Consider the following 25,020-nt stretch of genomic DNA (forward strand, 5'->3'; position numbering starts at 1 on the left):
AGAGGATGCAGCCGAAAGAAGCAAGGTGAGATCCAGCTTCCGAGCTCCATGTGCAGCGTCAGCACCAGCGCCAGACAGGCAGCCGGGGAGGCTCGATGCTGGACGCTGAGCATGGGGCCAGCCACCTCCAGCCGCTGTTCCCCTTCGATGACAGGGAGGATGCATCCCAGAGCCTGCGGTGTGTCCTCTGCTGTGGCTGTACGGATCCACCAAGGAGCGGGCCAGGAGCGCCGGCAAAGCATCACAGCACACCTGAGCTCGGGGCCACTCAGCTCTCCCATCCGCAGGCACCCCCTCAGTGTAATGATGGGTATGTTCCAAGATCCTCGTACAAGGATACTCCTCGTTCTCTGTTTGTCATAGAAAACTAGGTGAAGGGGCGCCTGGGTGGCTTAGTCAGTTGAGCGTCCGACTTTCGCTTAGGTCATGATCTCGCGGTTCGTGGGTTCGAGCCCCGCGTCGGGCTCTGTGCTGACTGCCAGCTCAGAGCCTGGAGCCTGTTTCAGTCTGTGACTCCCTCTCTCTCTGACCCTCCCCTGCTCACGCTCTCTCTCTCTCTCTCTCTCTCTCCTAGAAATAAATAAAAAACATTAAAAAAAAAAGAAAACTAGGTGAGGAGGGTCACAGGTAGACTGCAGATGAGCGATTAGACAGACTGATGACGACGGTGATGACAGATGATATACCCAGATGACAGAGATGGATGGCAGGTGAATGATGTGGGCGCCATCCCGTGGCCGTTGTTAATTACACGCATGTGGTTCTAGGGTTTAGTGTGTTTTCCCACAGTGATTACCACTGAAAAGGCAACTTGAGAATACATTTAAAAAGCTGATGTATTTCTGTCCACTCACCCAACACAAATATGTGGGGGCCGTGAACTGGGCTCTCTGATGCATATTTGTTTCTGATTAAAGTCTCAGGAAGGAAAGGAAGCAGCATGAGTAAAAGTGCTGAATCAGATCCTTGAAGTGCTGGAGCTATAACGGACGGACGATCCAATCCAAGCCACCGCTCTGCGGGCGGGTCAGCTCCGCACCCAGCGGTCGAGCTCTGCTCCTGAACTCACAGCCAGGCAGCGGCCCCGCCAGGACTCAGCCAGGCCTCCTACTGTTCTGACCACTGACTAAATGAGCACCATTTAAGACAAGGTCTAGGGAGCGCTGGTGGCTCAGTCACTTAAGTGTTCAATCTTTGTTTCAGCTCACGTCCTGATCTCATGGTTTTGTGAGCTTAAGCCCCACGTCGGGCTCTGAGCTGGTGGCGCAGAGCCTGTCTGGGACCCTCTCTCTCCCTCTCTCTCCACCCTTCCCCTGCTCATGCTATCTCTGTCTGTTTCGAAGTAAATACACTTAAAAAAAAGACAGTGTCTAACATGAAAACCTCTTTAGATTCCTGTTCTTGACGAACAACTACAGGTGTTTTTTATTTTGATTATTTTTGTTCCTATGCAAATAATTACCTTCCAATCTTTTTTTTTTTTAACCAATTAAGCTACGGTGCTTCATCTCAAAGAATCTCATTAAAAGTAATGGGCTTGTCCTCCTGGAATTTAATCTTGTTTTCTTTATTAAAATGTTTACTTTTTAATGCCTTCGAGAAAGTCTGAAAGGGAGAAGAGACCGTTTCATCACATTTGAATAATTTGCTCCTGTGTCATTGGCCGCATGGGTGTTATTCTGAAACCTTCTTTATGAGAAGCCCATATTTTCCCCATATTTCACAAATTGGGGAGTGTTACTGCATTTTATATAAGAAAGTTCACGCTACAGGGGCGCCTGGGTGGCTCAGTCAGCTGAGCATCCGACTTCGGCTCAGGTCACGATCTTGCAGTTTGTGGGTTTGAGCCCCACGTCGGGCTTGTGCTGACAGCTCAGAGCCTGGAGCCTGTTTTGGATTCTGTGGGTGTGTCCCTCGCTCTCTGCCCTCCCCCACTTGTGCTCTGGCTCAGTCTCTCTCTTTCAAAAATATATAAATATTTTTTAAAAAGGAAATTTCATGGGACAGAATACAAAACCATGTCTAAGAAGAGTTTTCAACTTTATTTCTAGAAGCCCTACTGGATTTGCTTATAAGCGAGACACGTGACAATTCAAAGCCTGTGTGTTTATTCCATGGAGTCACGGCAGGCGTAGCGCCGTGGAGCAAGTCACCACGTCTCGCCACCTCCGACAGCCCTTGTTTTCTTACGTAGGAAGGCCGACAGAGCAGAAGGCCATTTCTGGACGTCTGAGTCACAGAGCCAAACTGTGACATACTCTTCAGACCTTCTCTTTCTTCTTAGCAGCAGATGGCACTTTTCACATAAAATTTCACCTTGAACATTAAAGAGATAAACCCAGGATTGCTCTGGTTTAACCATGAGGGAGCAGGCTTGGATGCCAGACCATTCTTCCTACCACCACCCGCCAGGGGACACCTGCTGAGGTCTCTTCAGAAACACCAGGATTCACTGTAGCCGATTTTGAAAAGACCTGATTAGATTCAAACGTAGCTTTATAGACACAGGGGCTCCTGCCGAACACCGGGAACGCCCCTGCGAGCTCGTCTTCAGCAGCGGCTGGAGCGCGCTTTGCCCTCTGTTATCCTTAATGATCCGTGTGGGCCTGGAGCCGCCTGTGTAGCCCGTGGAGGCCCGCAGCGCATCTCAGATGCTCTGGAGGAGCCCCCGCGGCCCGGCATGGAGCTGTCGGCGCTGCCCGGGCTGCCTCTCCCGGTAACACCTTCCCAGCCCTGCAGGAGGAGAATGAGGAGACGATGATTTTTCATCATCTGGGCCAGACCTTCTAGAGGGGTCAATAGCCCCCTGAGGCCCTGGTCACTCAGAAGTGACAGCTCCCAGCCCCCACCAAAGGGAAGGGGAAGTGAGAGTCATGGAAGACCCCTCCCCATGGCTCGCGTCTCCTTGGAAAGCTTCCGGGTTTTCTTCAATAATAGCAGCCAAGGGATTCGGTCACAATAAAGTTGGAGGTAGGTACTATGCCTGCTTCATGGCTGTTTCAAGAAACCACCAGAACTCTACTTTGGCCTCACAAGAGGGGACATGAGTCACCTGGCAAGCCAGGTGTGAGTATTTGAAAAGAAATGATTCACGCCTGGAAGTGAGTTTGTATTGTAGAATACTTTGTAATTAAAATGTCTGTCATCTCTCTTATGCCCTCAATATATTAAAGAAGTTGCCAACTTCATCAATCAAAGTATCCGGTCATCACTGGTTAATGGGAAACCGACTGTAGAAGACTGATTAAGAAAGGAAATGAATTTTTAAAAAGTTAAAGAAAACACATAAAAATAACAAACACTCAAAGATGTTCAGTTCAAATATAAACAGGATACTTTTATTATATAATTGCGGGAGTAACTCCTTTTTTAATAAACACAAGAGATATGCCTTATATATCATGTAGCAAATGGTTATTATATTCAAGTCATTCTTAAGCAGTCAGAAAATTAACATCGTGCATATCTTTCCAATGTTCCCCAGAAAGAAGATTTTTTCAGAGCACACAATGTAAAAATAATAACTTGCTGGTAAAACTCAAGGGATTGGATGACCTAGAAGACAGATAACATTTAACAGGTAGGCCATGCTTAACTACCTGAGGGAAATGTAAAGGTCCCATTGAAATGTCGTGTAAGACTCAGTGATGTCATGACCCAAGTTCCTAAAGGACACCATTGTCGCCATCTTTCTGCCACCAGAAGTTAGTGTGTGAATTCCAAAAACTACGTGTTTGCAATACAGTTTAAATGGCCCGAGGGACAGGGTCACCCTACTAAGAAATCAGTAGAAATTGTAAAGAATCTGAGACTCAAAGGCCTTTTTGGAAATATTGTCACCTAAAAGAAAAATCTATTTCTTTTTCTGATTTACACTTCTGCTCAAACTGGAATTAGGAGCATATAAAGGGGAGGAACAGAGTCTATCAGCAGACTTTTCTCTTAAATATCTGATGACTTAGGGGTGCCTGGCCGGCTCAGTTGGTAGAGCATGAGGCTTTTGATCTCAGGGTTGTGGGTTCAGGCCCCACGTTGGGTATAGTAATTATCTAAAATCTTTCAGAAAAAAATATCTAATGATTTTCAATACAGAAAAAAAAGATAATCTAGCAATTCATTAGCCTATGTATAACAGATACAATGACTATACTTTCATTCAAAAAAGCAGACTGTGTTCAAACACTGTACAAGTTCTGATTTACATCAAGGCAACTCACATGTTTAAGATAAACAAATCCTATCCATCTACTAACTCAAACCTTATACACTTTGAACCTACTTTCAAGTTTCTCTGTGCAGAAAATCTGTAAATCCTCATGTTTTTACTCATCAATGCTCTGACTAGTACTTATTAATAAGGATAAGAGGAAGCGGTGGGGCAAACTTCAGTTACGTGACACTCGCTATGCACCAGGCACTCCGTGAAACGCCTCACTACAGCTCCGTGGGCTCTTTCATTCACTAATAGTCACCAAGGTGCTGCCTCTACTCTAAGGGCAGGTGATGGAATAGTGAGCTCAGTGGGTACAGTGCCCGCCCCCCAGGAGCATGAACACGAGTAGGTCAGAGGATGCGAAGCACACAAATAAACACATACAATATATAACACGACGAGTGTTGTGTGCTGCACATGTCTTGAGAAGCAAGGTATAGCAATGCGGCCATTTCCTGGAGGAGGGATCTGGGATTCAAGTAACTTGATCCGGGACTCAGAGTTGAATTCCAAGTTCACCAGATTCTATAGCTCAAGCTCTAAATCACTGCACTGCGTCACTTTACCATGACTTGTGCACAATAAAAATATATATCTTGACTTCCTTTCTATTAATTAGAAATTGATTACGAGTCATTTATTTTTTTATTTTTATTTTTGAATATTTTTATTTATTTCTAGGAGAGAGAGAGACAGCGTGAGCAGGGGAGGGTCAGAGAGAGAGGGAGTCACAGACTGAAACAGGCTCCAGGCTCCGAGCTGGCAGTCAGCACAGAGCCTGACGCGGGGCCCGAACCCACGAACCGCGAGATCATGACCTGAGCGAAAGTCGGACGCTTAACCGACTAAGCCACCCAGGCGCCCCGATTACGAGTCATTTAAAATAAGCCCCCAGCTTGGTTCAGACACTGGGATTCAGAAATGGACATATAAGGGCTTTGCCTTCTGGGGACTCATCTCTAGTAGACTTCAAAAAACCCAACAGATACTTGCAAATGCACGGTTAGAAGTATAAACCCAGACGGGAGTGAGGGTCCTGACCAAGCCCCACCATGTGCCTGGCACACTTCATTGTTGTACCGATATCGTCTCCTTAAATCACCATCTTACTAGCAAACTGGAACAAACAAGTGTTTGCAAGAATTTGTAAAAGAAGCATTCGTCGATGATGTAAGAGCCCCCCAGGCATGAAACACGCCAGCAACAGTTCCCTGCCGCCTACGCAGCGACGTGCCAACAGAAGAGACTGGAATTGGAGAGACTGCACTGTTCCCAGGAAGACACTTCGGGCCACGCCGTCCCCACGGCCACCCCCAAGCACGCCACACCGTCCCCACGGTCGCTAGGTGCACCGTCCTAAAAGCATGGCTAACTTCACTTTTGACATGTGAACCATCGCCTCCCCTTCGGGGTCCCCAAGAGCATACTTAAATAAAGATTATTTTTATGAAGACGTGGAGAAACTTTCCATTTGCCCCTTCAGCCTCATTGCCCGCTAACAACTTTTTTAAAGGGGAGAAAACTGAATAGCTTACAAGCAGACTTTAAATTCCCCAAGCCGGCCGTGAGGTTCCTCCCTCCCTCCTCCTCCGGGCCTGTGCAGCCTGACTTCATCTCATGAGATTCACCTGCTCAGCGCGGCAATGCTGACGCGGGGAACATCCTTCTTATTTTAATCTGCCTTCCTCCCAGTCCTCGCACGGCGCGGGCAAAAAACTTCGGCTTGGAGAGGATGATAAACATGGATCAAAAACAACAAAGGAAGCAAATTCCTCCCCAGCCACAATGCAGCATCATAGAACTAATAATCCCCCAAGACGTCTACCTGATTTACAGGTGCAAAAAAATGCCCGTCTCAGGATGTGTTCACTTCCTGGGTGTGCGTCGGGGAACCCTGAATATAAAAGAAATTAACCAGGTGTCTGGTTTGTTAATAATGTCATTTAAAATGCAGCCTGTTCCAGGCAGGAGGGGCGAATGAGCAACACGAATCTTGGAATCGCAGGGTGTGGGCTGTGGCTTCAGCGGGGGCAGGACGCGGAGAGGGCCCAGAAAGCACAACACCCGTCAGCCCACTGTGACCGCAGGAGGGACCGTCACACCCCAGTTCTTAATGAAACGCGTTGATTTCCTTCCCACCTGCCCATTACCCAGATGTGGACCACGATGCTTAAATGTCAAAATGACTTCTGTCCTCTCCCACAGGTGTCCCTAAATCTTGAGTTAGACGGCACTTTCTTCTTGTGTTCAGGGCAGCTGATCTGAGCTTTGCAGCCCAAAGCCGACCCAGAAGCCCATCATGAGCCCAAGTCACACATGCAGAAGAGGGGATCTCGGGGACGGCCTGGCCCGGGCCCAGCACTGCCCTTAGAGCACGGTCGGCTGAGCACCCCCAGGGCACTCCCCCCAGGATGCTACCTCATTTCTGCTCTTCCTTCCTCAGGCCACAGAGACCTCGTTTCCGTCAATCAGTTGTGCTCTTTAAGGAAGGCAGAAGCACCATGTGCCTTAGTTGTACCCGCAAACTAACGACGAAGTGAAGGAAATGGGAAAAACGCACTGTCACCACCCCGGGGAGGTGTAGCCACGCTCAACAGTCTCATTCAGAAGCCTGTGTGCGATCTGCTCTCTCGCCTGATTGAACTGACCTAACGAGAGGGCACGTGGATCTGCGGACCCTCTGGCGTTTGCCCGTCAGAACGGGGGACCTCAGGGACCCCCCTGAGGATTAGGGGTCGGGGCTGCAGACTCACCCGGTTGCTTCTGCATTACTGATAACTGTGCCTCCCAGGGTCCTCACTTAGTGCGGTCACTTGAATGTTGAGCTCTACTCAGAGAGCAGGAATGCTCTCCACCACTCTCTCCATGGAACCTGAAAGAAATCTGGGAGAAATTCCTGGCCCTTCTAGAAGGCAGGAAGGACTGCCTGCTAAGGAGTCAGTTCACATGGCCCAGTATAAAAGGGCGCTCACTCTCAAGCGTCCCCAGTGATGGTGACAGTAGGTCACACAAGTGGGCAAATTGACATTTATGTGATAAAACTCTACAGACGCTTCAGGCCCACAACGTTGACGGTAAGATCTGTATATTTTATTTTTCATGTTTATTTATTTATGCTTCAGAGAAATAGAGAGCGAGTGGGAAAGGGGCAGAAGAGAGACGGGGAGAGAGAGAATCCCGCCCAGGCTCCACACTGTCAGCACAGAGCCTGGCTCGAGGCTGGAACTCACAAAATGAGATCATGACATGAGCTGAAATCCAGAGCTGGACACTTGACTGGCTGAGACACCCAGGTGCCCCGAGATCTGTATATTCTTGATATTTCCTGCTTGTTGGTCTTGAAAAGCCATCTGTCTCTGGTTCAGACTAATTTCGGTGCTTGTGGTGACGCCGGCTGCACAGTTGTGAGAGACACTCAAGTCCCACTGATCCCTCCCCTTGGTGTGCGGACGGTGGCTTCTCCCTCTTCCACACCTGGTCTCCGCTCTGGACAAGGGTATCCCTGGTGTCTCTTCTTCTACGGACACTGGTCCTATTGGATTAGGGCCCCACTCCATGACCTCATTCGACCTTAATTATCTCCTTGAAGGCCCCATTCCAAAGATAGTCCTGATGGGGGTTAAGGCTTCAACAGGAATTATGGCGGCATAATTCAACCCATTACAGGATGCAGATAGAGGGGGTATACGCTCAGAAAGCTACGTCCTGTGCTCACCCTATGCAGTGCGATCAATGTCTATGCTGACTAACATGTGCCACGAAGGTCATTTAAAATACTGTTGGTATGTTTAAGTTGGCTATAGAATTCCATGAGTTAATAATTCCTCATTGCTTCTAAAAACCATTTACTTTCTAGACTGGAAATCACGTATCCAGTACAGGGAAAATAGTTCTTGCTACAAGAGACTCATTAGCTGCCATGCAACGTGCTGTGTTTAGCTTGACTTCCATATGCAAAAAGAAACGGTCATATGCCAGAAAATCTCTGAGAACACAAGTAAGCTAGGGAAGGCTCTAGAAACAATGTCAAATGGGTCGTGGTGAAGTCTGTGAGGCCCGATGCCTCAAGAAAGAGCAGTGGAAAATGAAGTCACAGGAATGTTGAAAGAGGCCATCATTTGAAAAATGAGTTCTTTGTACCTGTGTGAACCCAGAGGTGAGAGAGAACACTAGTAATTTCCAGTGGAGAACGTGGACAGATACAGAATTATTCAACCAACTAGGACAGTCTGTTCTGTGTTAGCTCTCCTGTAGAAATTGGCATTTCCCCGCGGTAAGCTGGAGCCTGACATCTGTCAGGGGGGTTAGAGGCACTAATGCTCATCTCGCCTGGAGAATAAATGACCCTGATGTCCCTTCTGGCACTGAGGACTGGTGAGCTCAGGACCACATGTGGGACAGGCGTGCAGGCCTGTGTTTGCACACCTGTGACAGCATAGCTCCGCCCCAGTTCCTCTAAGGATGCTGGGAAACAGGGACACTGGTGCGGCTGGGGGCTCAGTCGGTTAAGCGTCCGACTCCGGCTCAGGTCATGACCTCACAGCTCATGGGTTCGAGCCCCGCGTCGGGCTCTGTGCTGACAGCTCAGAGCCTGGAGCCTGTTTCTGATTCTGTGTCTCCCTCTCTCTGCCCCTCTCCTGCTCACGCTGTCTCTCTCTCTCTGTCTCTGAAAAATAAAGACAGTAAAAAATTTTTCTTTGGAATAAGAATGCTACTATGCAGCACAAATCCGTGTGATTCCATTGAACATCCAGCAGAACAAAGGGAGAAGGAGAAGAAAGAAGAGTGAGATGGGCAGCGACTCCCCGAGCACAGTGCGGCCCCCACGCACCCGGCACACAGGCTAGCGCCCCTGCTCTCGGAGCGGCTGTTGCCTGCTCTCCACACTATTTCCTTTTAATTTCTCTGAAGACACGGCCCATCCTGGTATTTTGCTGTTAGAAGGCACTCAAGTCTTGTTAGCGGCCGCTTCAGAAATCACCTTCCTCGTAAAACTCCAGATTTGATCTTGGGTCCTAAGCGCTGATGAGTTCGTTTTCCATAATAAGAACTGTTATAAAAGTAGAAGCCTATTATCTAATAGGAAATGTCTAAGTATAAGTAAATACACGTATACATAAATACACGATAGATATAATGACATGTGCACGTATGTAATTTTTTTAACAGGAGCCTATTAGGTTCTGTCTTCTCTGGGCTGTAATGGACCAACGGAATTACGGATTTCTGTAGCCATAATAATAAAGCACTCACATGGCACACATAGTATAGCTATTTTAATATTGTGTGGAAATAAAGTAGATATTGTGATGAACCCGTGCGGCACAGTCCTCGGTCACTAAAACGCATTTCAAGTGCTGCGAAGTCAGAGCTGCATCGTGTGGCCCGCACCTGCCGACCCAGGAGAGCCGCACCTGGAGCGTCCCTAGGAGCAGGCTGTGGCGGACCTGGGATCCCACCGACCTCGTGGATGCGGGGGAATAAGATAAACGTGACCGAGGAGCAGGCCGGGGGAGCGTCACAGACCGTGGCCTGCATCTGACAGATGAGGGACCGCAGGCCCTGCTCCAGGTCCTGCCTGTCCCCGCGCTCGGGCCGCCCAGCGTCATCTCTTTCCTGAGTCAACACCAAAGCCGATGGTATTGCTGCTGAAGCAGACGGGCTGGGGCTCCAGCATGATGGGGAAGGGTCCCGGGGCGTGCAAGGCTGCTGACCCGATGCCCGCACCCCTTCACTCAGACCCCGTGCCTTTTGTTCAAATATTTGAATCCTTTTGTTCAGCCTTTTAAAAATGCTTAGATCAGACTCCATAATGATAAGGGAAGATGTAGGAAAGCAAAGAAAAGAGGGAGATTAAAATGAAGGCTGCATTCGCCCAGGGAATGAGTCAAATAGCCGAGGCAAGCAGGATTTACTGACCCCGATAAAGAGGGAAGAAAGCAGAGCAACACAGAGCCATTAAAGCGACTGTGTGTAGACACAGGAATCTGAGAAAATAAATTGGAAGATGGGACAGTGTACATATAAATATTCAGGTAGGGTGTTATGGCCACATTAAAATTCTTTGGGGGGATAATGTCAAAGGGAAGGCATTAATGCAAGCAGTATAGATTGGTTCCCAAACAGCATAGAAGGGGCAAATCCCTAGATAAGTGAGACATAGGCACTTGGAGCTGACCTTGATGATTCTTCCCGAAGGCCTCTGATGCTGGAGGAAAACAGCAAAGCCCACGTTTGGAAGGGGTATATGAGGGGTCCCCGGGGAGTGAAATAAGGCTTTACAGAGCTCACGAGGGACATGATGTAGGCTCTGGAGATACAGGACTCTGGCTCGGGACGAAGATGCGGGAAGATTAGGTGGTATGTCTGTGCACAGGGAACAAACAAATCCCGCCCCGGAGACCTCGACCTCAGCCTCATCGTCCAGGACCTCACCCCCTGGACAGAAACCCGGGCGCCCCCTCTGAACTCCCCACGCAGCACCCAAGAACGTCCCTCTGCTCACACTCTGGCTTGACGTCATGGGGAGCCTTTGCCTGGTGAACGAGCCCTTTCGTTCCCCAGGAAGTCCCTGGGCGGAGCCACTTTAACAGCTTGAAACTCCCCCTGAAACTGCTCACATGACCAACCGGAAGCAGAAAGTGAATGTAAGAGCGATGCTGGTCTTTGAAAATCAGTGGAAGAAAGTTCTTCACACAAATTCTAGTGTTGAACTAAATCATTTCCTTGCTGAAGAAGAAGAAGAAGAAGAAGGAGAAGAAGAAGAAAAATCGAGATGTGTCCTTATCATATAACAGTGCACAGTGACTGGTTCCCTGCCAGAGGTGGCCGTGTGAAAACGGAGCGGCCCCCGCAGGCTCGCCGCCCACCTGTGCACACCTGGACGCTCACAGCCGCGGCCGAGAGGACCCGCCACCTGTTCCTTGAACCCCCTCCACTGCTTCCTTTCTTCCTAGTAGCCCAGGACCCCGGAGCTTCTGCCCAGAGAAACTTTAATTAATCAGTCACTGTCTCCAAAATGTGCTTCCCAGGTCCCCACTCTGCCCAGAAGTGACTCACTGCATCTTTCCCCTTAGAGTTAATTTTAATTTTTTCAAGGTGATTTAAAGTCAGCTGTGTCTCATAGCAACAACCATCACCAGAAAAGTTCCTTTCCCACCTGAAAAGATCCTCAGAGGCAAATATTCTCATCTCTCTTCCATGGTCATGAGGCATTACATTGCCACCAACTTCTTTCATACCCACCTCAACATGTTTCCATATTTTTTGATGTTTGAAGTGGCCACCCCCTCACGAGGCGAATCCCTATGCCTGCACTGTCCATTCTTCTCTGCTTCCTGTTTTATGGACTTTGTTAGACTTCATTTTCTTAGGGCAGTTTTAGGTTTATGGTAAAGTGGAGAGGAAGACACAGAGATTTTCCATCTACCCCCTGACCCATTACACACACAGCCCCCCATCAACATCCCCACTGGACGGTCCATTTGTTACACCCGATGAACCCACAAGGACATGTCGTCACCACCCGGAGCCCACAGTGTACATCAGGGTCCCTCATGATGTCGTACATTCCGTGGGTTTGGGTGAACGTGTAATGCCATGTGTCCATCACTATGGCGTCAGACAGTACCTTCTCTGCCCTAGAAATCCTCTGTGCTCCACCTGTTCGTCCCTCCCCCCATCCACTGTCTCCATCGTTTTGCCTTTTTCACAGTGTCATAGAGTTGAAACCATACACTATGTAGGCTTTTCAGATCGCCTTCTTTCACGCAGTAAGGTGCATGTAAGGTTTCTCTGTGTCTTTTCATGCCCTGATAGCTCATTTCACTCTTGTGCTGAATGGAATTCCGTTGTCTGGGTGGACCACAGTTTATTTATCCATCACCTACTGAAGGGCTCCTTGGTGGCTTCGAGTTTGGGCAGTTACAAATAAAGCTGCTATCAACATCTGTAGAAATTTTTGTGTGGGCAGGAGTTTTGAACTCCTCTGTTAAATACCTAGGACCGTCCTTGCGGGGTCAGGTGAGAGAGTACGTTCAGTCCTTTAACAAACACTGTCTCCAAAGTGGCTGTGCCATGTTGCTTTCCCTCCGGCAGTGGGTGAGGTCCCCATGCCTGTGTCCCCTCCAGCACGTGGCACCGCCAGGGCTCGGTGCTGGCCGTTCTCGCGGGTGCCTAGTGGCATCTGTCTTTCTTCTTCAGAAACTTTTTAAGCAAGTTCCCTTCTCTCACTGTCTCCATTTCACCCTGACTGACTCATGGGGGGCGAGGGGGCGTCTGTCTACACGCCTAGGTCTGCTCTGTGTGGAAAAATGTATGTTAAGTCAGTTTTTTAAAAATCTGGTTTCACCGCAAAGCTTTCTATTTTTCTCATGACACTTGAACATGAAGGAAAAAGCTAATAGTGGGTAACGAACCTTATTTTGGACACAGGTTACCGAGTTTACCTCCTCTGAGTCTCAGGCAATAATTTAAGCTCTCAGTGCTCCAGCTCCTCATAATAAGATGGGGATTAAGATGGTGTGTACTTACTGGATTGCTTCAACATGGTACACGCGCAAGTGACTTAGTAGAGCTCCCAGCAAGCGTATGAAGTACTCACTAGAGGTTTAAAATAATAACAACACAAAAGGTCTTGGCTTCTGTGTTCAGAAATTCAACAAGAACTTCCTAATTTCTTTCTCGGGATTCATTTTCTACCTCTTTGTATCTTTTGATGATCTTTTTAAGAATGTTTATTTTGAGAGTGAGAGAGGGGCAGAGAAAAAGAGAGAGAATCCCAAGCAGGCTCCATGCCCAGTGCAGAGCCCGATGCAGGGCTCGATCCCATGACCCTGGGATCATGACCTGAGCCTAGATCAAGAGTTGGACACTCAAACAGCTGAGCCACCCAGGTGCCCTGCTTTTGACGATCTTGACTGCTCTTCTCTTTTTCCCTTTCTGTCTCTCTCCCTCTCTGTCTCTCTGTCTCTCTCCCCACTTACCATGCCAATCATAAAATAAGGCAACCTGAACTTATATAAAAAGAGACGGCTACTACTAGCAAGTGTGAGGCTTCCACGCAATGGCAACCCTCCTTCCACCTGCACCGAGAGGAGGGGAGAGCATCAACATGGCACTCACGGAGACTCACAACAAAAGGCCAAGGGCGAAACAAAGCATATTTGGGGTTCATCGTTTACAAGGAAAAACAGCATATGCCAAAATATCATGGAGACACAGGTGTCGGAAGCATTATTACTTCAAAGGGAGAGACAGTAAAAACCTCACCACCAGATAACATGGGTTAGATCACACGACATTTAGGTTCAGTGGTGCTGAGATGGGACCAGCTGCGTAGAATGTGTTTGCCATGTGACACGGGAGATTTCCTGCTAGGAAGATTCTCTCCTCACCCAACACTACTTCAATCCCAGTCCTTGGTGCAAATCTTCCAATAGATTTCAAATCCAACCTGTGTGTGGACCGTAAGATAGTAACCGGTTGGTGGATTATCCATGTGTCTTCCTCCCTCTCTCTCCCTTCCATTTGTGTTTTGGGTGCTCATTAGTCCAGGCTTGAAGGGATGGAGAGAAGCAAGAATGTGAACCACTCACTCTGCTGCTTAGTAGTGGCACTTGTCAAGTGCATGCTGGGTAGAAAGGTTAAATGGCGGGGGGGGGAGGCTTCTGAGATCTATGGGTTTAATTTTCTCAAGTGATCCCTGCCCCCGCCAGTGTGATAATTGAGAGTTGGCTGCATTTTTTCCTATACAACCAGATAATCTATAGGGAAATGAGAATTTGATTCCTGTGCGTCTCTATTTAGACTCTCAGAAAGAGCATCTTCAGAAGCATTGCGCCGCTTAATTCCGAGCAAACTAAAAACAGAAATGAGAAGCGCTAATGAAGATATCTGTTAATTCATTATGGGGAAGAAAGCAGCTATCAGAGAATTGAAAGCAGGCAATTTTCCTGGTCTCAGGGAAGACCCCAGAGAAAGCAGAATCCATTTACTCTAACTGAGGAGACATTAAAAGCATAAATTAAGTATGAGATTTATTTACAACCTATCCAATAACACTTCTTATGCGTGGGATCTAATTGTCCCCATCGCAAAGGAACCATATAAAGATGTCAGAGAACTTGGTAAACTAAGATGGTCTGTACCTCTGAAGTTGGACTCTGTTCATACCTGAAAAATTATCCTCCATTACTTTCATGCATGACTGTCATCATGTATTTAGAATCTCTGAAACTGCTCTATGGTCACCGCCAACAGTAGATAAAAACAGGGAGGGAGGCAAACCATAAAAGACTCTTCAATACAGAGAACAAACTCGGGGTTGATGGAGGGAGATGGGTGGGGGATGGGCTAGATGGGGGATGGGCATTAAGGAGAACACTCGTTGGGATGAGCACTGGGTGTTACATGGAAGTGATGAATCACTACATTCTACTCCTGAAGCCAACACTACACAGTATGTTAATGATCGTCAATTTAAATTAAACATAAATAAATAAAGAGGGAAAAAATCCGTGGTGCACTGATCCTAAAACACTGTGTTTAGTTTCCCAGGGGTTAGACCCTCCCCGAGGATGTTGTGCGATTCCTGGTGTCTCCTGGATGTGGTCCTTGACGCTCAGCCTCAGGAGGGGCGGCCACTCTTCCTCCTAATTGCCGTATCGGTCAGAATGAAATGACTCTGAAGGGCCTGTCTGTGGGCCGCTGTCCAAGCCACAGGACGCATACAGATGGGGCATTCCAGAAAGCCTCCTGGAACCCCAACCCAGAGTCAGGAACCAAAGGCAGGTATTTCCCTCCAGCAGAGGGAAGGAAAGAGGAACAGACCAAATGGCAGGTGTCAAATGAGTTACCATTACAGTCCCTCGGAGCTCCATCCACTTACTCTATGAATTTACCAATAATAAGAAGTGAAATCAAAACATATATGCATAACGGCGCCTGGGTGGCTTAGCAGGTTAAGCATCCAGCTTTGGCTCAGGTCATGATCACACCGTCTGTGGGTTTGAGCCTCTGTGCTGACTGCTTGGAGCCTGGAGCTGCTTCGGATTCTGTGTCTCCGTCTCTCTCTGCCCGTCCCCTCTCATGTTCTCTCTCTCTCTCTCTCTGAATTCCGAGACAAGAGCAGCCATGCATTGGCCTCGGCTTCCCGGAGTCCTCAAATTCTCAGTTGCCTGGGACAAAGGGCTCAGGCTGCGCGGGGAGCAGGAAGCTCGTGTGACGGGGACGCGGGCCGGCTCACAAGTCCGCTGGTCTGCGCTCCCGGCTCGCCTTCCCCCTGGGGATGAAGGAAGCCTCACGACACAGCAGCTGGGCCCTCAGACTCTTCTGCTCAAGTGGTGGCCTCGCCGGCTTTACAGCCGGGGGCGCATACGCTCTGAGCGCCCCGTCTTGCCCCGCGTGATGGACCCAGGAACGCGCATGTGGTCCTCATCCTCGTTGCCGGCGCGGAGCCCCTGGACCCCAGGGTGGGGAGAAAGGGGCAGCTGCCGGTGCCCACAACAAGCCCCTTCTGACCACGCCTGAGTTTATGCCAACACGGGGACTTTCTGGGCCCCAGAGAGTTTGGGGACAGGGCCTCTGGCAGAGGACCAAGTCCTTGCCCCACCCTGGCCTCTGGGAAGCAGAGGGGCTGGACATGGACTTCAGCCACCCGCTTGCAAAGACACCGGAGAGCTTCAGGCAGGTGCACCGGGGGCTGGGTGCGGGGCGCACCGGGGAGGGCTTGGAGGTGCCGCCCCCTCCCCACCTCGCCCCCTGCACTCCTTCCGGCTTCCAAAGGAGTTGCATCCTTTATAACAAACCACAAAGGTACACAGTGTTCCCCTGAGGGCCCTGAGCCATTGTGGCAAAGTATCAATCCCGGCAGGCGGGCGTGGTGCCCGGCCCGCAGCCCCCGGGGGGAAGTGCAGAAGCCTGTACACGGCCCCTGGCGTGGCACAGGGACGGCTGGCGAAGCGGAGCCCCTACCCTGGGGGACAGTTCGTGTCCCAGCCGAGGTAAATCGCGGGACTCCGGGCGCACACCCACAGGGGCCCGGGGACGCGGGGGAGACAGATGCCCCCGTGTCTCAGGGCGAAGCGAGTTAGACAAGCGGATGCTTTCCGTTACCTGTTTGTCCTCCAGGCGGCCTCAGGGTGGGACCCAGGCGTCCCCGTGAGGTGAGGAGGCACCCCTCCCCCTCGCCGAGAATGCAGGGCAGGACAGCAGATGGCCAAACCCACGGACACCCCTTCCTGGGATACGGTCACCTGTCCACGAGCCAGGGTCGGACTGGCGGCCACTGCACTGCTGGGTGGGACGGGACCCCAGCCCCTTCCCACAGCGGGAGGGTTGGGGAGCCCCCCCCAGACCCGAGTCCCCACGACATACACACAACCTGAAGAACTAAGTGCATGAGTGAGTCCTCTAGAACGAAGGTGGGTGTGCATCTGACCGAAGCCACCGAGCGCCCAGCAGCAAGAAGGACGCTGACGTAGAGCACGGGCTCTGGGTGACGGTCCACTGCCTTGGACAGGCGCACCGTCTGGTGGGACATGGGTAATGGGGAGGCGGGGGGGGCGGTGCACGGAACGCTCTGCACCCGCCCCTCAATATCGCTGGAAACTTAAAACTGCTTTAGAAACTAACATCTTTTTTTTTTTAAGAGAGAAAACGTAAGTTGAGTAGACGACTACGCTGAGCCCCAGCAAGTTTGCAGGTGCGAGTGTGTCTCACGACCCCACAAGAGGACAGCTCACCAGGAACGTCGGATCTAGAAAGGACTAGGGAGAAAGGACAGGACCCCCCACCCCAGCCACCCCGCGCCCAGCCGCCCGCACGGAGCCCTTCTGCAGGGCGGGGCTGTGTGACCCCCGGGCGCGCTGCGTCTCTGCGCCCCGAGCCGCGGGGCCCCCTGCGGTGAGAGACGGCACTGCCGGCGCCCCTTCGCGTTAAGCCTCCCGCCCCCTGCACCTCTTCTGCAGACGCAACACGATCGAGAACAGAATTTTAGAGGCTCTGTCACTCAACCCACCGAACCCGAACAGACCGAGACGGCCCGGGCCTGGGGCTGCCCCTGCTCGGCGCTGCCTCCACCCGCTGTTGCAGCTCAGGGGATGCCGCGTGGACACCGGTGTGGCGCGCCCTCCCCTCCCCGAAGCCCCCGCCCGGCCTCTNNNNGCCACGAGGCTGGAGAAGCAGCAGGGACCCCCGGGTTCCCAGGGTGGGGTCCCAGTCTCCCCACGGGGGAGCGCGGTGATGAGGCCGCGAGCACGCAGCCCCGGGCGGTCGTGCCCTTAGGAAGAGGCCCTGAGAGCCCCCAGCCCTCCTCCCGCCTGAGCACACGGACGGGAGGGGAGGGGGGGGAGCCCGGGAGCGGCGCCCAGCAGACACGGCGTCGAGGTGACCCGCCCTCGCCGCCGGGAGGGCTGGCACCCTCTGCGCCCTTGTCATGCACGCCGCACATTTCAGCAGGCGCCCTGGCAGCCTCGGGGCGACACAGACCGGCCAGGCCCCGGCACTGCCCAGCAGGGCACCAGCAGACGGAGGACCAAAACCGCAGCCCCAGAGCCAGGGCCCCCGGGGGCTGTCAGCTGAGGGTCTGACTTCGGCTCAGGTCGTGATCTCACCGCTCCTGAGTTCATGCTGATGTTATAATTATGGGCATAGCATACCCAAGAGGGCCTGGCTGAAAAGAAACTAGGGGCGTCTGGGGGCTCAGTCGGTTAAGCATCCGACTTCGGCTCAGGTCATGATCTCACTGCTTGTGGGTTCGAGCCCCGCGTCGGGCTCTGTGCTGACAGCTCGGAGCCTGGAGCTGCTTCGGATTCTGCGTCTCTCTCTCTCTCTGCCCCTCGCCTGCTTGTGCTCTGTCTCTCTCCCCTTGTCTCTCAAAAATCAACATTAAAAATTTTTAAAAAAAGAAGAGAAAGAACCACCTGAAGAAAGACCCACTCCCCTAAAGCAGCATGTTTCTGTGGATTTGCTACGTCTTAATCAAACAATGCAAGGGTGTCACGACTAAAAAAAAAAAAAGCAAATTAATACTCTCTGTTGCTTAAATTTTTTAATCTACAAACACATTGGGAATGTTTTAATTTCCATAATTGATCAACTTACTCAATCTCACAGGAAATCATGCGTTCCAATTGATTTGCTTAGAAAAACTTAAAGCCTGAGCTGCCTGAGCGACATCAAAAATCAAGAGAGAACTAAAATGGTACTTCATAGATATCAAGTGTTTATCCATAAGACACATCGGGGATGTTTTAATTTTCATAATTGATCCGCTTATTGATTAATCGCAAATTAAATAAATGTCTCCTAATTGACTTATAGGAAGTTTAGAAACCCTGAGTCGCAAGAGTGCCTTTGAAATCTACAAAGTATAAAAACCATGCTTCATAATATTAAAACTAAAATATCACATCTGACCCACCGGGAGAATTTAGTAAGAGCCACGTCCTGTGTGGGTTCTTTCTCACAAATTAGCTCGCTCAGTCCCCTAATAACGCAGTGAGAACAACCGTCTCACGAGATTGTGGGGAAGATTACATGAAATGAAGTACGCAAGAGCTTCCCTACCAGAGTTTAAACCCATGGAAACACCACAAACAAAAGGAAAAGAAAGCCAGGAAGAGACACACACACTTGCCGATGTGGCCATGAGGTCTATAAATGCTCACGTGCATAGAACACACGGGAACACAGCACAATGGTGATGGCATGCACGCAGAAAGAGCGCGTAGAGACCTGTAAGGAAACGGTGGTATTAGAGGCGCCTGGGTGGGTCAGTCGGTTAAGCGTCGAACTTCGGCTCAGGTCATGATCTGACAGTTCCTGGGTTCGAGCCCCACGTTGGGCTCTGTGCTGACAGCTCGGAGCCTGGAGCTGCTTTGGATTCTGTGTCTCCTTCTCTCTCTGCCCCTCCCCTGCTCATGCCCCATCTCTCTCTCAAAAATAAATAAACATTAAAAAAATTAGAAAACAGAGATATTATGAAGTAGCATACAAAACTTTTGACCCCAAGCATTTCAATTCAGCATTTTTATTGTAAAACATCAACCATGATCCGAATGCCTAGGAGGACAGAAGCGGCTAAGAAATACACATATTTGACCCACAGGAAGGAATATTATTATGTCATTCAAAGTGGTGCCTCTGAGGAGTACTGATTACACAAAGGATTCTCACAAAATGAAAAGGAAAGAGAAAATTAAACAAAGGAAACCATCAGATTCTGGTCTGTGCACACATATCTACACGGAAGAGAGGCCTCCATTATTTCAACTCTTTCTGTTCATTTTCTAAAGATTCAAAAAGAAACGCTTCTTTGAAGATGGCTTTGAAGGACTGGGATTATGGTGAGCACACAGGTATCTAGACCATTATGTTTACGTTCCTCAAAATGAAATGATATTGGCTTCACACAAGACAGAGACGAGGCCAGGGATACATCCCAACGTCAGCAGTGGTGGGCGCTGTTTGTCACCCCTGCTTACTAACATCACCAGAGGTTTTTGCCCTTCAGGGTGTCAACAGAATATTTTAAAATTCACCTCTTCTGCAAGAACAATGATCCAGAGACTGTCAGCCACTGGAAAGGCAAGTTCCAGGATGGTGCCAATTTTCATTGCACGGGTTACAGAAACTTCAAAGGCACAGATGTTTCACATGAAATTCTCAATACCTTTGGGAGAAGGGGCCAAAATTCACATATGCGACGCCTCACAAGTGGAACTTGGCAGTCATGGAAGCGAGTCAACATCACCTTTTCTGATTCCCAAAATGACATGATAAGTGAGTTAGAAAGAATCAATTCTCCCCACTGTATACAATGCGAGTAAAATAAACTGGGAAAGCTTATTCTTTAAAGGGGGAAAAGCTACCCCTAATTGCAAGAGCATAATATTTGTAATGAATTCACTGGGCGATCTCTTCTGCATTGGAGTTCAAATATGCTCATTTCTAGCTGAATTCTAAAGACGTTCCACAGTTATTATCTATACTATTAAAAATGTTTGAATAATGTGCTGCTTCTCTGGAATCTGGAGTCTAAATCCTGACAAACTAGGAGCCAGACATCCTCATAGATTTGGGATAGAAGGCAAGGTCAAATCTGTACCTGTTGAAAAAATTATGTTTTGATTACCAGGTAAAATTATCAAGTGGGTAGCCAGTGCCTTCGTCCTGTATGGCAGCCTGGAAAAGCCATGGCCGTGCCTCTTGACTCCTGGGGTCTCCTCCCCTCCTGGGTTCAGAGGCGCCTCCCCGCGGGGTGGGAGGGAGTGGTCCTTACTCAGACCTGCACTTCTCCACCCTCTCTGACACGATGACTGTGTGGAAGAGCAAGGAAGGTACATTTTCTCTTGTGAAAGCTGTTGAAATTCATCTTTAGTTGATTCATAACTGGATTTTTCAGTCTATGGCGGTTTGGAATGGATATTTTCACCATGTGATTTTTCCCTTCTCTACTTAATAACGAGGTTCCTTACTGGATAAGCAAAAGAGATATTATTGATGAAATGCTCTCGTAATACATCATCCTGGGTTTGGCAGCTCGATCAATAATTTATGCCCCAAGGCCAAATAAAAAGAGAGACATTTTCAAGTTTTTATAGACTATCAAACTCCAAACTGTCAGCTACTCCCAATATAAATCTATTTTAATTTCACTTTCAACAGAGTCACTTAGCCTTCTACACTGCTGTACTTAAAGGAAAAAGAGAGGGATAAGGTGACACACTAATGAAACAGTGTAAATAACTTAAAAACTTGAATGATTATGAAGTCACTTGCCACCCATCTGAATGGTGAGCTGCTCCATTGTCCCTGCCATATTTCTATTTCCTACAGGAAATTATGCAGTAGGTTATTACGATGTCTCCACACATCCTTGAAAAAGATGCTTCTCTTACTTGGTTAGAGAGTAACATGAGTTAGAAATCACAGGAAGGGGTCTGTGCCACAGTACATTTTCTCTGTTCTGGGTCAAAGCTCTGCCAATCCTGCTTGGTCAATCGCTAGACAAATATGCTTTCTGTCCCAACAGTCAGGCAGTCCGGAAGGATCCAGGCAATGCCGTGTCCAGTGACAGGAAATCTCCAAAGGAAAGTCCAGCCGATTTGCATTGTTCATGGCGGTTATGTTCTGTTAAGTCCCCACAGACACTGAATTAGTGATGGCGCATTGAGCCGCCTAGGGAAACACGGGGTGAGCTGCTTCTGAGCCAATAGTCACAACGTTCCCATCAGTCGGTCTAAACAAACCTTGTGTTATATGTGCTTTCGTTTAAAGCCACCTTATTGAATATGGAAGGTTGAGGCATGAAAACAGAACTCACTGCTAACATCCTTGTAACTTGTGCCCCAAGAAGGGAGTCTACATAACACACGTGTCCCCCAAAGTCTTCTGGAGCGATGGAACACTAGACGGCATTTCAGCGCTAGGCTCGTGGGCCCTGTTAAACACTGAGATCACCAACACACTTGTCGCTAGACAGCGCACGGAAAGAGCACGTACTGGCAGTGTGAAGGCTGAAACAAGACGGCGGAGGACGGCCCCCTTCACCTCCGCCAGGGACGGGCATGCCCGGGACCCTGACTTTTCACTGCTCTGGGCAGGTCCCTGAACGGCCCTTAAGGTACGGTGAGGATTGACGTTTGAGTTATAAATACAATTCAGCAATTACACTGATGTGGAGAAAGGGAATCTGCAAATCATGAACACCAACTGTATAGAATAAGGAAGTTAAGACCCACACGTGAAGGCTCCCAGAAATGCGATGATAAATGACAGGTTTGAAAAGCGTAAATGGGACCTTCAGTGATGCTTCCGGACCAAAATCTACCTGTGATTTGTGGACCATACGGCCTATCTCATTAGCGTATACAAAGTGGGCTCCCTCTTCAAATAGAATCAAAGAGGAAGTTCCTTTAATTAGTCAAGTGCATTGGGCCTCCTTCTAAATGGGTCTTTAAAGAAGGAAAGAAGAAGTCAAAATAGACAGTTGAGCCGCAAAATAGGACAGGAATCATCAAAAGAAGCAGAAGATACGGCTGCCAGGAAGCCGATAACCTGTTGGGGGAAAGCCCACGGGCACCCTGGACAGTGGGAGTGGTACCACCAGTGTAGACATCAGTCCAAGATTACTGACTTGCACGTGCAGGTCTTAACTGGAACAAGTCGCCTCAGTTCTGCCTCAATAAAGCTGAGAAAAAAAGAGCATTAGTCCAGTGGTTCCCCTGGTACCTCTCTGTCACCCCCAGGATAAACACGCCATGAAACAGACCAAGGGGCCTGGCCCCTAAAACCGAAAGTTGGGAGTCTTTCCCAATTGTCACAGGAAGTAGGAGGGAAACTTAGAGAAAGAATTGGCACGTTCGTGGGCTTTCTCCCCCCCCCCACGCAAAACAATAGCTGATGCGTGTAAGTGCTTCGTGAGTGTTTCAAAATGGAACTAAATGGTGACGATGCTCAAAGCATCAAGAGTTGTGCGCGTAAGGTGGACGTTAGGCCCGGGGCTGAATTTCCATCCGCTGGGCACGATGGTCCTCGTTTTACTGGGAGGGGGGAGAGGAGGATACAGTCCCTTCCTGCACACGTGGGCACACGTGCGGCACGCCTCTCTGGAAGAGCAGGTGGAAAATCCGCTCCTCTAAAAAAGTTCAGATCTCCTCAGAAATTTCCAAAATGCTTGGGAGAGACCCAGAGCTCCGCCTCGATGTCCACGGCCTCACCGACGCCCCAAGTCTGCCCGCTCCCCTCCCTGCACCTCCAGCGCGCCTCGGACGCGGTGCTGACTCCCACACATTTGCGAGAGCCTCGCACCTAGTCTGCGGGAAGAGGAGAAGCACCTGACTGATTAGCGATTCTGTTTCCGCTTATCTCCACAGACCCTGGTCCCACGTACCGTGAGGCTGCTCCCCAGAAACTTGATCCTTTCCACGCGTCTCCCTCAAAGGGAGAAACCTGAGCCACCCGGGAATGCTGGTGCCCAGGTATCTGGTTTGAGGACAGCCGTAAGGACAGGGCAGGTGTCTCTGGAAAGGCCCAGAGAAGGCAGGCCAGGGGGTCGGGCTGACACGGCGCTTCGTGTCCTGGGATGTCACCAACGGGTGGCCGCGCTGCGCCTCAGTGTTGCTCAGTCTGCGCCCCCGACACTCCATCGCTGCCTGCGGCGTCCTCATCCTTCACCCCGATGGTCTGGGCGAGTCTGCGTCCACACATCTGTCTGGCCAGAGGTTCCTTAATCCCCATCAGTCCTGGAGATCACAGGACCTGGAAAGACTCTCCCAGGCACCGAACATAACATACAGCCGTTGCTTCGTGTTTACCTGCTTTGCTCAGTGCGATAATAAATCTGGGGCAGAGTGACGATCATACATAGTAAATATACACCAACCCAGCGCTCAAATAAACAGCTGTCAGGCATATCCTGAGAGAGGTTTCCAACGTGATTTTACACCATCGCACGCAAGGAAGACATTACTTTATCTCAAATTCTTTCCAAGAGGGTCCTCATCCCACGCAAAAAGTCAATCTGGTGCCTAAGGATTCTGATTCCAAGTACGATTGCACCGGAAAGATCTTGCTGCAAAATCAAGTATGATTGCACCCGAAAGATATTGCTGCAAAATCTAACCTCCTGATTGAAAAACTTGACTAAGAATTTGAGACTTGAGTAAGAATTTAGGAATCCTGTGGCAGCCCCATCATGTCTCAGAGAAGAAATCAGCGAGCCCAGTGCTTCCGGGACCATCGGTGAGTGAGAGGCCAGGGCCCGTGTCTCCCCCCTGAGCTTCCCCAGCGCTCCCCCTCCTCTTACAACGCGCAGTCCAAACTACAACTGCTGTTAAGACCCCTCTTTAAAAATAAGAGCCTGGCATCGGGGCAGATGGGAGTGACGTTCATTAGCCCTCATTGCACCATTTACACCCCGATCGTGTTTTTTGTGGTGTGACACATGCTGTGTATTTTCCCACCTGCCCTCCACATAAACCCAGCAAGACATATGGGCTGCAGATGACTACTGGCCGGCCAATGGTGAGTTACAAAAATGCTCTGGGATTTGCTCAAATTCACACAATTCATCAGTGATGAAGTCATAACTGGAAGCCTGGAATCCTGATGACCCATAAGCAGAGGCGGGTTGGAAACTCCAGATGCTAAAAAGAACTATTACTGCAAGAATTGCCAGGCACCAAATGCATGCGTATGAGAAATAATCAGATTATTTGGAGATTTCCTTTTCTAAGGTGATTTGATCGCTGTTTTCACCAGAAGCAGGTAGGCAGCACTGAGTAATTCATTTTCCAGGGTCCTTTCTAATCCAACAAAGAGATTTGTTTCCAAAAGGCCAAAGGGGTGCTGCTGGAGAAAAGGATGGGCAACGCTTCCTCTTTTTTAATTTTTTTAATGTTTCATTTATTTTTTTGAGAAAGAGAGAGAGACAGGGCATGAACAGGGGAGGGGCAGAGAGAGAGGGAGACACAGAATCTGAAGCAGCTCCAGGCTCCAAGCTGTCAGCACAGAGCCCGACGCGGGGCTTGAACTCACGAACCACAAATATCATGACCTGAGCCGAAGTCAGACTCTTGACTGACTGAGCCCCCTGGCGCCCCGAGGAACAGACAGTGGCTTGGGTGGACGTGGCCTGTGGGCTGTGGATGGCACCCACTGACCCGATCCAATCCCCCTCAGCCGGCTGGGTGCAGATGGGCCCAGAGGGTGTCTGTGGACCAACATGGATGGGGGGGGGGGGGGGGGGGGGGGGGCCGAGGGGGGGCAGAGAGAGGGAGACACAGAATTGGAAGCAGCTCCGG

The 25,020-nt window shown here is 49.7% G+C and overlaps 1 non-coding gene across 1 annotated transcript; it reads left to right on the top strand.

The window, feature by feature from the left end:
* Positions 1-3,966: 3,966 nt before the first annotated feature.
* TRNAK-UUU (transfer RNA lysine (anticodon UUU)) lies at positions 3,967-4,039 on the top strand. Its single transcript has one exon. It is a non-coding gene; the product is annotated as a tRNA-Lys (tRNA).
* The last annotated feature ends 20,981 nt before the right edge of the window (positions 4,040-25,020 follow it).

This window comes from Crocuta crocuta, unplaced genomic scaffold (genome assembly GCF_008692635.1).
Source record: "Crocuta crocuta isolate KB4526 unplaced genomic scaffold, BGI_CrCroc_1.0 scaffold111, whole genome shotgun sequence".
Lineage (NCBI taxonomy): Eukaryota > Metazoa > Chordata > Mammalia > Carnivora > Hyaenidae > Crocuta > Crocuta crocuta.